Source organism: Pistacia vera, unplaced genomic scaffold (assembly GCF_008641045.1).
Source record: "Pistacia vera cultivar Batoury unplaced genomic scaffold, PisVer_v2 Contig472, whole genome shotgun sequence".
NCBI lineage: Eukaryota > Viridiplantae > Streptophyta > Magnoliopsida > Sapindales > Anacardiaceae > Pistacia > Pistacia vera.
The window spans coordinates 116517-130227 of NW_022196304.1; the positions used below are offsets into that span (position 1 = coordinate 116517).

At 37.3% G+C, this 13711-nt stretch overlaps 1 pseudogene; it reads right to left on the bottom strand.

Moving 5' to 3' along the window:
* The window catches only part of LOC116146123, a 48791-nt pseudogene extending 40963 nt beyond the window's left edge, over positions 1 to 7828 (bottom strand).
* Between the last annotated feature and the right edge of the window lie 5883 nt (positions 7829 to 13711).

Sequence of the window (13711 nt, forward strand, 5' to 3'; positions counted from 1 at the left end):
TAAAGATAAAAATGCAACTTGTGAAAAATGAATCAGACATGCGATTTAAGCACAACAGAAAAGTGTGTGCACACACAAAGTAAAATGCAAAATGAAATGCAACATGCATATGTCTGACGTATGTGCACAAGCACACATCCACTGTGAACACACATGAAATGAAAATCCAAAAGGCATAAGCCTGACATAGCTGAACACTTGGAGGACAAAAGGAATTTAAACTTTTTGTTGGACCACAAACATATCTTTTCTCTTTCTTGCAGGACCACAGACAAAGTCTTGCAACCTTCTAGGACCACATTAGGAAATTGTGACACCTATAAAGTTACGTCACACAAATATATCATGAATTAAAATTAGCTTGATGGCCAAAATTAGTTTGATGGGCAAGACAACCAAGAGAAAATGCCACTTGGCAAAATGTGTCAGACAACAAATGCTTGCACGGAAGAATGGTGTGTGCACATATTTGCTCAACAATTCATTTTCCACCATAACATAAGTTTGAAAAAAATATCAACAATAACATGAATTCTGATGTAGGCCTAACCGGAATTGGGCCACGACATTGGGCTTACATAGTAGAAATTACCTGTTTGGGCTAATAAGGCCCACGACAATTTTTGGCCCATACAGGGGCTGTCATAACGAAAGAGAGAATGAGTACTTTAGTACATTAATGGAGATAAGATTAATTATTTTTTATTTTTTTTATCTTGAGAGAATTATTCACCACATGGCCTACGGCTACAATTTGCTATGCAAACTATTAGAGTTGGTGAACTCTATTAAACATTTACGTGCCCATTTTTAAGTGCAGCGAAAAAGATTTACCAAGTTGATTAAGAGATTTCAAGTTTAAACACATCAACTACAAATGCGGTAATTAAAGAACACAACCATATACATGGTTTGGCTAAAATCCACTTTTAGCCTACATCCATGAGACCTTATCCAGATCAAAGCTAATCCACTAAGTCAAAACATATTACAAGATATATTTCAAAGTTGATCAAAGTTATAGCAAAAGAACTCTATCTTCTAGTTACACTTAGCACCACACTCTGAATCTTTAATGTGTTGTTGCTCCTTGGATCTTCTTCACACCGAGAACACACTTGAACAGAGCTTGAGAACCACCCAAGCTTCACTCACCGACACCATGCATTAGCATCAGCAAAGGAACCACTTTTCAACATCCATTCAAACAAGTAAGAGATAAGGTAAGGGTTTGGCACAAGAACAATGAATCTTTGTACCTTTTAAGAAAATATTAAAAGAATTTCATAGTACAAAGAAGAATAAAATGTCAAAAGATTAGATTCAAATAACACAAAAGAAGATACTATAAAGAGAAGGTTTCTTGCTCAACAATTTGTGCCAAGTCAGCCAACAAGGGCTGACTCATGTTTGTCCAAATAAGGAAAAAATTCCTTCTTTTGGTTTGGACCACAAACAAATCGGGAAAAAGCAATTTTATTCCTTGGACCACAAATGGATGTTTTGACACTTGTAAAAGATCCTAAAAAGCTAGCAAAAGGATAAACAAATATCTTTGCTACTTTATACAAAAATACAACTCGTGCAAGGTTGCAAATATCTAAAGCGAGTGTGCAAGCACAAACTATTGTGCACACACTCGATACAAAATAAATCAAAAGCATAAGATTGGCAACCTGTGTGCACACACAACTATTGTGCACACGTAAAGTATAAGTTTGACAAAAATATTCTACACAAACAATTTTCTTTTGCAGTGTCCACTCCATTTTATCTATTGTAGAACAATCAAGTAGAGCTGGCAAATAGGTAGAGCTTGTATTTGTATATACGCATTAATCCTTGGACCAAAAATGCAAATAATTAACTATATATATATGAATGCTTCAAGGCTATATGGTAGTTTACATTACTCATATTATAAAGTTCAAGAATTACTATTTTAATCTTCTACAAAACCACTCTTCAACAACCCTATAAATAATATGAAGAACATGAAGATAATGATATGAATTGTGACACTCAGTCATCTTCTATATCAAGTAAATTGATGTTGATAGATATATTTATATTTTTTTTGTTATGACTGGAGATGTCTGGTCAAGCTTATGTGCACCTCAACTAATCCCTCGGAACCTTGGAACTATCAGCCAAGTAAGAGCTCCAATAGTCACCTCTATTAGTAATTGAGAAATAACTTGAACTTATGATCTTTTAAGTAATACATCCAAGAGTCTCTATCAAATCACTCAACCACCCAGGGGCTGGTTGTGATAGACTATTTTAGTTTCCACCTAAATATGGAGTATAAATAAACCCCTTATACAATTTGAACACATGTTTTAATTTGCATAGGATCACTAGTCATTAAAGCATTAATGAATGAATTAAAAATCAATCAAAAGCGAAAGCATATTAGATAATAATTGATTCCTTCAAAGGGAAAAGCGCATATTCTAAGAACGAGTAGACAACTCTACTTAACCTCTTAAAATAAATTATCTCCATTAATAATGGATTTTTTTGGCCTTGCATATAAGCCGCAGGCTGCTCAAACTAATTAAAATTCAGTGTAGAATATTTAAATAAATAGAAAATCTAATGAATAATAGTTTTTTCTTTATCAAATCAAAAAAAAAAAAAAGTTGTTATTTTCTTTATTAAAATCAGGTTTTTGCCAGCTAGGCTTTGAACATGTATTTTCAATACATGTTTCTATTTCAAATCTAGAAAGAAAACTAAGAATTTGTTTAAGAAATACAATCTGAATACTTTTTTTCTCTTTCTTTCTTTTTTTTTAAAAAAAAAAGAGAAATTAAGCTTTCAGATATAATGAAAAATCAATTTAGGGGTGGCCACTAGCCACTGGAGCTGTTATTTGGCTAGTATAATTTCAGGGTCCCGAAAGATTAATTGAAGTATGCATAAACTAACCCTGACACCCTGATCATAAAAAAAAAATAATAAATAAATAAATTTAAAATGACACAAGACTGTGCTAGCAAGAAGAAAAAATAAGGAATGGCCGGATGTATTTGCATTATCCAAGACAGATGCCTAACCGTAGCCAAATGGCCATCATAAAACATGACTAAAAAAGACCCTTCAAGAAAACATATATATTTTTTTAAAATTCAAGCTCAAATTAACTAAGTATTTCACGTGCTATACAAAGAAATTATATTTTTATCAAACAAACCAATCAATAGGGTTTGAGCTTGCTATGAGTCATTTTCATCATAAGTGTCGTATTGAACAATTTTAGCTTTAATTCCAGTTCTCACTTCTATTGGCGTGGCAGATTTATTTTTATGAACATTTCTTGAATGCTTATACACAAAAGGATTACTGATTAAAACTGGCTTTAAAGGGCCATGTGACCAACATGAATGGAGTGGGGCTAACTAAATTCAATATAATTTTCTCCTTCTCCTCAATGTGATCAGATGTACCATTAGTGTTCATAAAATTTAAGGTCCTTCAGGGTTTTATAATCTAAAGATGTGTTTTGAAGCCTCAATTTTGATTATTCTGAAAAAGGAAAAACTGTGGCCAAACTAAGTCATTAATTAGCTTATAGTAATGAACTCATGTTTAATTAGCACATCATTCATTCTAACACAAGTTCATTAAAAAAGAATTAAAAAAAAAAAAAAGGTTGATCACATTCATTTATAGCATAAATGAACTACTTATTTAATAAAGGTTGTTGATGACAGCACATTTGTTTTTTATCACCGGAGGTGTCTAAACTAGATTACGCGCACCTCAAATAATCTCTCAAGACCTTGGAACTGCTGGCCGAGTAAGAGCCCTAGTGGCCACAAGGTTGTTGATGATAGCACTTTTTTTTTATCATGAGGGGTGTCCAGACCAACTTGCACACACCTCATCTAATCTCTGTAGTCTTCGAACTATCGGCCGGCTAAGAGCCCTAGTGGCCACCCTGATCAATATCTCGGGGGACTCGAACTCAGGAGCTCATGGAACCTCATTTTGCTCTTTTACCATCAACCCATCCAGTGGTGGTTTTGATGATAGCACTTTAAGTTCCAAACATTTAAGTTTACATCCATAAATAAACATGCTTCAATGTGTCCATCATGACTACAAGATGCCTATCAGATCTCAGGCAGCCGGGTGACCCTCTTGTCACCAAAATTTCAATCAATGTAGCATTTGTATTTGCTGATTTTCTGGTGGGGCAACTTGCAGTTGCATCACTATCAACATCTTCTACTTTGATGCAAACCACCATCGAAATATATTTTAGTGTATAACTGTGGAGAGAAAGAGAGAGATGTTTGCACTATGAGAAAAAGGGAATAGTGAGAAAGGGAATTGCTTGTTGGGAATAGTTGTACTTATAGGTAGAGGAGCCCCAAAGTTTATATGGAACAAGATCACAGAAACAATTAAAGACAAAACTACATTGTTGTTGGAATAATAAAAGAATTGATGAAGAGATCTTGTTTTAATATATACCATTATATAAAGCAAGAGTTATAAGGAATATTAGCATAGAAATGAACACCAATGAAAAAATCTGCCAGCGACAAGTTAGACATGTAAGGCCAATTGGTATTACATGATGATACAGAACTCAACAAAAGTAGCAATTCTAGCAATGCAAATTCAGACAAACTAGCAATCTCAACACACAAAATTAATAAGAAACAATCAATTAAGAACTGTATTGATTTATCATAATAAAATTGAAGAACAAGTAATGAAAAATTGAAGAACATAATTAAGAAAACAGAGTTGCTAACAATTCGAGGAGTTAGCAACCTCCCACAAGATTCCTTATCAAAAATACAATCTGCCCTTTCACGAGCGTAACCCCCTTTTCATATGCACACTGTCAAACCAAGACACGTGTACCCTATACCCTAACAAATTCTGATGGCCTTTAGTCATGCCCCTGGACCTTCTCCCTTGCTTGCAATATCTCTTAGTAAGGGTTGTCATCAATACATCCCCACCCCCCCCCCCCCCCCCCCCGCCCCCCCCCCCCCCACACCACCCCCCCCACCCCTCCCCTTCCATTGGTGAGAAAATGAGGTAAAGGTTAAGTGGGGACTGAACTGTGGAGACTTCTTTTGAGTTAGGAAACATGGAAAACTGGGTGGATTCGAGCTGTAGCAGGTAGGGCCAATATGTAGGCCACTTGGCCAACCTTTTCCACCACCTCAAAGGGACCATAAAACCTATGACTCGGTTTCTCATTTAAGCTTCTTAGCCAATGACCCAAACTTGTATGGCTGTAACTTTAAATACACAAAGTCTCTTGTCTGGAATGTAAGGTCCCTCTATGAACATCAATAGCCTCCATGTGTCCTTGGGCTACCAACAGATTAACCCTAGAGTTCATTAAGGATGGCATTTCTCTCCAACAGTTGCCTGTTAACACCTTCCACCAAAGAAGGGTTGTTAGTATATTTCAGTAGGATGGGATGGTCCTTGCCATAGAGAGCTTTGAAGGGAGTCATCTTAGTTAAGCTATGGTACATAGTGTTGTACCAAAATTCAGCAGAAGGTAACCATTTAGGCCATTGCCGAGACTATGAATTGTAAAAACACCTTAGATAAGTTTCGATATAGTGGTTGACCACCTCGGTTTTCCCATCCATTTGAGGATGGTATGCTGAACTGAACTTCAGACTGCCCTGAATAATTCTTGCCAAAATTGACTCATAAACAAAATGTCACGATCTAAAATTGTTGATTGTGGGAAACCATGTAGCTTTAATACCTCCTTCACAAAAATTTCAGCCACTTCTTTAACATTGTTGGGATGAGACAGCAAAATGAAATGGCCATATTTAGTTAGCATGTCGACTACGACTAAACTGGTGTCAAAACCCTTAGATCTTGGCAATCCCCCAATGAAATCCATGGTGATGTCTTCAAAGACCTGATTGGGAATAGGTAAAGGTTGTAGCAAACCTCTAGGTTTCAAGGATGAGTGTTTGTTTGTTTGGCAAATAGGGTAGGATTTGACAAAATTCTGGATATCTTTTTTTATTCCTTCCCAATAAGCAATACCAACCACATTTTTATAGGTCCTAAAGAACCCAAATGGCCACCACTAGGGCTGGAATGAAACTCTTCTAGCAATTTGGGAATAAAGTTTGAAGTTTTGGGCAAGACTAACCTGTTTTGTACAACAAGCAGCCTTTGCGGAGTTGATAAAGTGGCCTACTACCTAGATCAAATAACAAGTCTTGGATGATGGTTTGTAACTTTGGATCATGTTGTGCCTCGATGGTAAGATCATCATAATCTATGAACTGTATCATTATGATGGCTTTACATTCCACCTCTTGTTCCCTGCGAGACAAGGCATCAGCCACCCTATTAGTGTTTCCCGGGTAGTATTGGATCTCAAAGGTAAATCCCATGAGTTTGGAGATCCATTTTTGCTTTTCTAAAGTTTTCATACACTGGTCAAGTAAGAACTAGAGGCTCTTTTAGTCAGTTTTAATTATGAACTTGTTGCCCAAAAGGTAATGGCTCCACTTTTGGACTGCAAAGACTATGGCCATGAGCTCCCTCTCATAAACTGATTTTTGCTTGGATTTGGGAGAAAAAGCTTTGCTCAAGTATGCAATTGGCCGAGATTGTCGAATCAGAACTGCCTCAAGTCCTTGTCCTGATACATCTGTTTGAACTTCAAATGGATTACCGAAATTAGGTGTTGCCAAAACTATGATAGTAGTCATGGCTGTTTTTAGCTACTTGAAGGCTTGCTGGGCCTCTTCATTCCAACTAAAAGAGTCCTTTTTGAGAAGTTGAGTTAATGGTTGTGAGATGGTCTCATACCTTTTTACAAACCTCCTGTAGTACCTAGTGAGACCCAAAAATCCCCTCAGACTTTTCACACTAGTCAGAACTAGCCAAGCTACCATTGCCTTATTCTTTTAGGGGTCAGCCTCCACTACTTTGGCAAACACTAAGTGACCCAAATATTCCAGTTTCTCTTGACCAAAAAGGCATTTCTTGTGATTAACCACCAACTCATGATCCTACAGAATAAGTATATGGGTGTTCAAGTCTAGACTATAAATTAGGATGTCATCAAAGAAGACTAGGGCAAATTTTCTGAGGAAAGGTTTGAATATGGTGTTCATAAGGACTTGGAAGGTGGATGGGGCATTGGTTAGACCAAAAGGCATTACTAAAATTCATAGCTGCCCTCATGTGTCCTAAAGGTTTTTTTTGGCACATCTTCACCCTTGACTCTAATTTGGTGGAATCTAAACTTTAAGTCAAGTTTAGAGAAAATAGTTGCTCCTGTTAACTCATCTAATAGCTCATCGATGGTGGGGATAGGGAATTTTTCGGGTATGGTGATGCTATTAAAGGTTTTATAGTCGACACAAAACCTCCAGCTTCCATCTTTCTTCTTAACCAATAACACCGGACTAGCAAAAGGGCTAGTGTTGGGTTGGATGATTCCAGCTGCTAACATTTCTCTTACCAACCTCTTAATCTTATTCTTTTGAAAGTAAAGGTACCTATAGGGTCTAATTTTAAGGGGTTGAGATCCTTCCTTGAGCACTATGGCATGGTCATTTTCCCTTTTAGGAGGTAACCTAGTTGGTTGATCAAACAAGCATTTAAACTCCTCCAATACCCTAGCTACCTTAAGCTCTAGTGGTTCCTCCCCTAATTCTGGCTTCTTTTCAATCAAGCAGAACTCCACAAAATACCCAGTCCCTATTGTTTGCACCAATCGAAGCATGGCCTTAAAAAAGACTACAGTTTTTACCAGAGATGGGTCTCTTTGCAATAACACTAATTTCCTATTTATCTCAAAAGCCATGGTTAGGTTTCTCCAATTCGCACACACATTAGCCAGAGAACTCAACCAAGATACCCCTAACACCATAGCAACTCCATCTAAATCAAAAGGAAAATAGTCTTGTTCGACCCTCACTCCATGTATCTACATATGCACTCCTCTACATATCCCTTCCTCTCTCACTGTAACCCCGTTACCCACCATCACTCCGAAAGTTTTCCCTCTTTCCACTGGTATCCCTAATTTGCGCACCAGCTCATGTGAGATAAAATTATGCGATGCCTTGTTATTAACCAACACAATTATCTCTTCCTTTCCCATATGACCTCTAATTTTCAAAGTCTTATCTGAACTAATACTAACAATAGAATTCATTAAGAGAGCTAAAGGGTTACCTTCCATGTTGGGTTCTTCTTCGGTAACAGATGTGAGTTCTCTTTTGTCAATCACGTCATCCTCTTATGCAAGCAAAATCTGTAGAGACTTGCTTTTTGCACCGATGATTTGGGCCAAATTTTTCATTGCACCTAAAACACAACCCTCTCTCCCTCTTGAATTGTATCTCCACCTCTGTCAATCGCTAGAAATTGTCCCCACGAAAGCTGGTCACCAATGATTCTGTTGATCTCTCCCTTCGATCAAAATTGCAATTGTTTGAGTTATGCCCTAAGTCTGGTGGTTGATTTGGGTTGGTTCCCCAGGCCAATTTGGTCCAAGAATTGTTATGGGTGACATTTGGGCCTAGGCTAACCTGAGAATAAGTGTCCAGCCTTACAAACTGATTTTTGCTAACTTTTCCCCGGGCCTTCTCCATGACCCAATTTTTTTCCTCCACTCCATGAGCTAGATCCATTACTTCATATAGTGTTTTGGGCTTACTCGGACATAACTCAGCCTTGATTTCCTCCTTAAGCCCATTTGCAAAGCTGCCATTAGCACTTCTTCCCTTACCTCTATAAGTGGCGCTGCATGAGCTTCGAATTGCTCACGATATTCAGTCAGGGTGCCTTCCTGTTTTAGTGCAATCAAAGCCTCATTAATGAATCCCTTGGATGTTGGTCAAAACCAATCGATCAAGGTAGATTTGAAGGTTGCCCAGGTTCTTATCGGCATTCGAAAATCCACCCACTAGTACCAATTCAACGCTCGACCCTCCACACATATGACATGTAATGCCCCACTTGAGGTACATAGCTAATTTAAGTTGCATTGTTTGAATGTTTATTGTTTTACCCTCAATTGAGTTTGTATATCGTTATTTTTGGTTGGTTGGCCCTTGGTTGAAATTATGTGTTGGTTTGGTTAAGTGTTTGCCCTGAAATTGGTTAAGACTTGGCGAATTCTGGAATTACAGTCTTCGCTGGGGCAAGGAATAGTCTTCACCGCAGCAACGTAGGCTCTGTATTTTTTCGCTAGGGCGACAGAAAACCTTCACAGCAGCGACGGGCCGGCTGAAAAATTTGGTGAAGTTTCTAGAGAATTTTCCATAGGAGCAAAATGACCATTCTACCCCTAATTAGTAGGAAAAGTGGGGAGTGAAATACAAGAAAATTTCATAGAGAATGTGTTAGAGTTGGGGGTGTGAGTGCAACGAATTAAAGGACAAAGATAGAATTACCAAGTAAGAGCAAGGGCAAAATGGGAATGCATGTGTAAATTATGAGCTAAAAAGGGATTAAGCTTGGTAAACCCTTCATTTCACCACTTCCACCGCCATTCTCATTCAACATTTTCTCTCAACTCTTCCTTAAATCTTTCAAGGATTTTAGAGGGCTTTTTGAGTAGTTTTGGTAGAGAATTAATCTAAAGCATCCTAAGGTAAGGATTCTTGCTTTAGATGTGAAATTTATCTATATGTGTTGAAGTCTTATAGTATGTTGTTTGAAGTTGTAGAGAAAAGACCATCTACCAAAGGAAAAGAGAAGTGCTAGTGGAATCACTCCACCACAAGGTAAGTAAATACAACCCAAGTTAAGATTTAAGCAATTAAATGATTTGATATGTATTTATATACTTATAATTGTGACATTGATTACTGAGATTGTAATTGTTGATGAGTTGATGGGTTGATAAATGGTTCTTTGAGCCAAGAGAAGTAGAGTCAAGGTTAGGATGGCCAAATGAAGTTTGGCCGAATTTGAGAAGAAGTTGGGTAAAACTTTTGAAGTGTCTTTCCTTGACAGGTTTAGAATTATTGTAGAGGAGTTTTACTCCAAATATGGATGATTCAAGAAAGAAATAGAACTATAGATAAAGTAGAGTTTTTGTGTGCCCATTAATTGTTTGATGAAATGCCTAAGAGAAGTATAAGCATGAGTAGAGAACCTTAATTCTTGCAACATTACATAATGGCATTTCATGAGTGCATTAATGAGCATGAGCATAACATATGCATTAATTGTGCATTTGAGAAGTAGCTTGAGAAAGAGTAGAGAATTTTGAGTATAAGCTATTTAAGAGTAAAGAGAAAGAGAGAATGAGCACTAGAGCACAAAAAGAGAGTAGTGCTAAAGAAGAGAATAGAGTGGGTTGTGCGATGGGGAACCTGTGACTGAGAAGTAAAAGTCACAAAGAGTGGAACATGAGGTTCTGGCCATGCCTCCAGTAAAACGAGGTCGTGACATTCAAGAGAGAGAGAGAATATGTACTCACATGGCCAATGGTTCCGAATCCATGCATAACCAAGTCCAATCGACAGAGAATAAGTAAAAGTCGCGAAGAGTGGGATAAGTTCCCGGTCGTGCCTCCGGTAAGATGGGGTTGTGACATTCACCGAGAGAGTTAGTAGAAAAGAAATGTGAGAAGAGAAACAAACAGAAAAATGAGAGAGTAACGTAAAGAAAGAATTAAGAGAAAGAGTTACAGGGATAGACGAGTAGAGGATTTACTTACTGAGCCCTTTTGTGCTCACCCCGTTGTTTTCTATGTATTTTGCAGGATCTAGGTGAGGACGCGGTAGGATGGACGTTAGTAAGCGAGGAGCAATAGCTATACTGTCCACCACATTTTTGATAACTTTTGTATATGATACTTTATCTTGTAAAGAATATGTACATGTCTTTTATTATATGTATTTCTATAAGTATTTTCGTATAAAGCAGTTATTACATGATAGCAGCCTCCACCTTCTCCACTTCATCATATCGATTAATAGCAAAATACCGATCAGCCCTAAAGGTCCAACCTTATGGATCTTCTCCATTAAACACTGGTAAGTCCAACTTCTTAATTCTCCTTTCTTCTCTGTTATTTTCTCCTCCCTCTGAACGTTCTTGTCCTCCATTACTTTCACTATTTAAGTTTTCTATTCTCGTCACTTACTCTTCTCACTACTATGGCTAGCATCCATTTCATCTTTTAGCCTCATCCATTCCCTAAGTTCTAGAAGATAGTCCTTAAGATTACCCATGTTCTTGTTCAAGCTTCCCAGATCTTCTCTCACCGTCCCCATTTCCTTCTCCATTCTTTCCATTCTATTTTCCATTATTGACTTAACCATACCCTAAACACTGACTCTGATACCAATTGATAGGAACCCACCCCAACAACTCAAACAATTGGGTTGGGTCATGGGTCTTTCATGGACTTAGGTAGAACTCTCCTTGGAAAACCAGCTTGCCAAGGGAGAGTGCCCAAGCCTTTGTAACCCACATGCCCACCATTTTCCCTTCCAATGTAAGATCCTAACATTCCACCATGCTTCCATAACCAACATCCACGTCGGCTTCTTTACCCGTATCGGCCTCTTTACCCCTTGGGTGACTACACAGATCCCCTTTCCCTTAGGCCTCCATGCCCTTTCTTAGGGTAGCAGCCCGGGCCCAAAGTCAACTTGCCATGGGTCAGCCTATCACGCATGCATTGCCACGTAGGTGCAAGATCATGCTCTGATACTAATTTGATACAGATTGATAATCCTAGGATTATACTGTTTTATCTAGGCTTTTTTGGCGGATTTTGGATACTTCTTCTTTTCTTTGTGCCTGAATTGCAACTTAATTTCATATATTTTATGTTTCAGGCGAAAACGTGCAGTTAGAGCAAATACTGAGTAGAATTGAGTTTCTGGACCCAGAAGCAAGCGAATCTCAGGATTCAGGGAAGTTCTGAAGCAGATTTGAAGCACTATGAAGGTTGTTCCTATTGGAGATCAATAAAGATTGAAGATTCAAGCAAGGAATCAAGCGGAGGGCAATTTCATAAATTTAGAATAGTTCAGAAAAGTTCGCCGCGGCGATAAACTCTCAGGTCAGATAAAGAATTATAAGCCAACACGATGTCGCGGCGAAGTCTGCAAATTTCAGTTATTAAAACTGTGTATTTTAATTTTATGCGAGAGTCTTAGGTTTTCTTTGGACCAACTATATAAAGGGGGTTTAGTCATTTTAGAAAGGGTTTGACTTTGTTTTTGGGGAGAAGAAGAGAAGATTGGAGATTGAAACTCTTTGGGGTCATCAAATAGGGAAGATTCACTCTCTTTTCATTATTCCAACATGTTGAATTCCTTGCTTACAACTTTTATTTTGATTAGTTTTAATTTTAGTATGAATTAACTCACTTTTGAGTTAGGGTTTTGATGTAATTGGGGTTTTAATGTTTAATCAATAGATTGATGTTGCTTTTACATTCTATTGCATGGATTGTGTAATTACTCTTGTTTTTATTGAAATTATTTGTTGAGCATGATCAGACAGAGAAGTAAATCATGTATTAGCTTCTTAGGGTAATTGCCATTGTTTTATTTAATGCTATAGATAGGTTTGAGAATTAATGAAATCAAATTAGGATTTCATTTAGATTAACATACTTGGAACTATTAACCTTCAATTTGTTGGGTGCTGAAGCTTAATATAGATAAGTAGGGAAATATTTCTTTAGAAGGTATGTTTTACACATTAGGGTGTCCGATTTATAATCCGTGCATGTGAGTGTAGAAGTAACAGAATTCTTAGATTAATTCATAAAATCCTAGTGAAGTCAAAACCCTAACCGCTTTGTCTTAATTGATATTTTTCTTGAATTAATATTGTTTGCATTATTTAGATTTTAAAGTGCATAGTAAATTTTGTTTTAACTTTAGCTTGATTTTCCCCCGAAATCCAAACATCTTTTGGTTTCTCCAACTTGATAAACAACTAGGAAAATCAGTGCTTAATAAGCAATCCTCGTAGGAACGATACTCTACTTATCACTTTATTACTTTTTGCGACTAGTGCACTTGCAACACATTACATGTTGTAATATCAACGCATCAAGTTTTTGGCGCCGTTACCGGGGATTGATTTTGTGTTAATATTGAATTTTTCTGGTTTTAGCTAGATTGGAGTTTAATTTTAGTTTTAATTGTTTTCTAGTTTAATTTTGTTGTTCTTTTCTGTTAGTTTGTGATCTCATGCTTTCTTTCTTTCTGTGTAGTTTATGCGAAGAGCTAGACATCATCCAGTGGTTCCTATTGATCTAAAGAATGAAAGAACCGCAAGAAGACTTAACAGAGAAAGAAGAGAACGAGAGGCGATAGTCATTGAGATGGTGAAAAACAGAATGTTGAGGGAATTTTCAGTACCCTCGGTTGATGGTAGTGGTCCAAGTATAACTAGGCCACCAGTGCAAGCCAAAAAATTTGAAATAAAACCGGCAATTATCCAGATGATCCAACAGTCAGTACAATTTAAGGGAGATCTGAGGAAAGATCCAAATTCACACATTGCAAACTTCTTGCAGATTTGCGATACCTTCAAGTCAAATGGAGTGTTAGGTGACGCCATCAGATTAAGATTATTTCCTTTTTCATTAAGGGATAAAGCAAAGGGATGGTTAATGGCACTAACAATAGGAACAATCATAACTTAGAATGAATTGGCACAGAAGTTCCTGACAAAATACTTCCTTTCAGCAAAATCTACA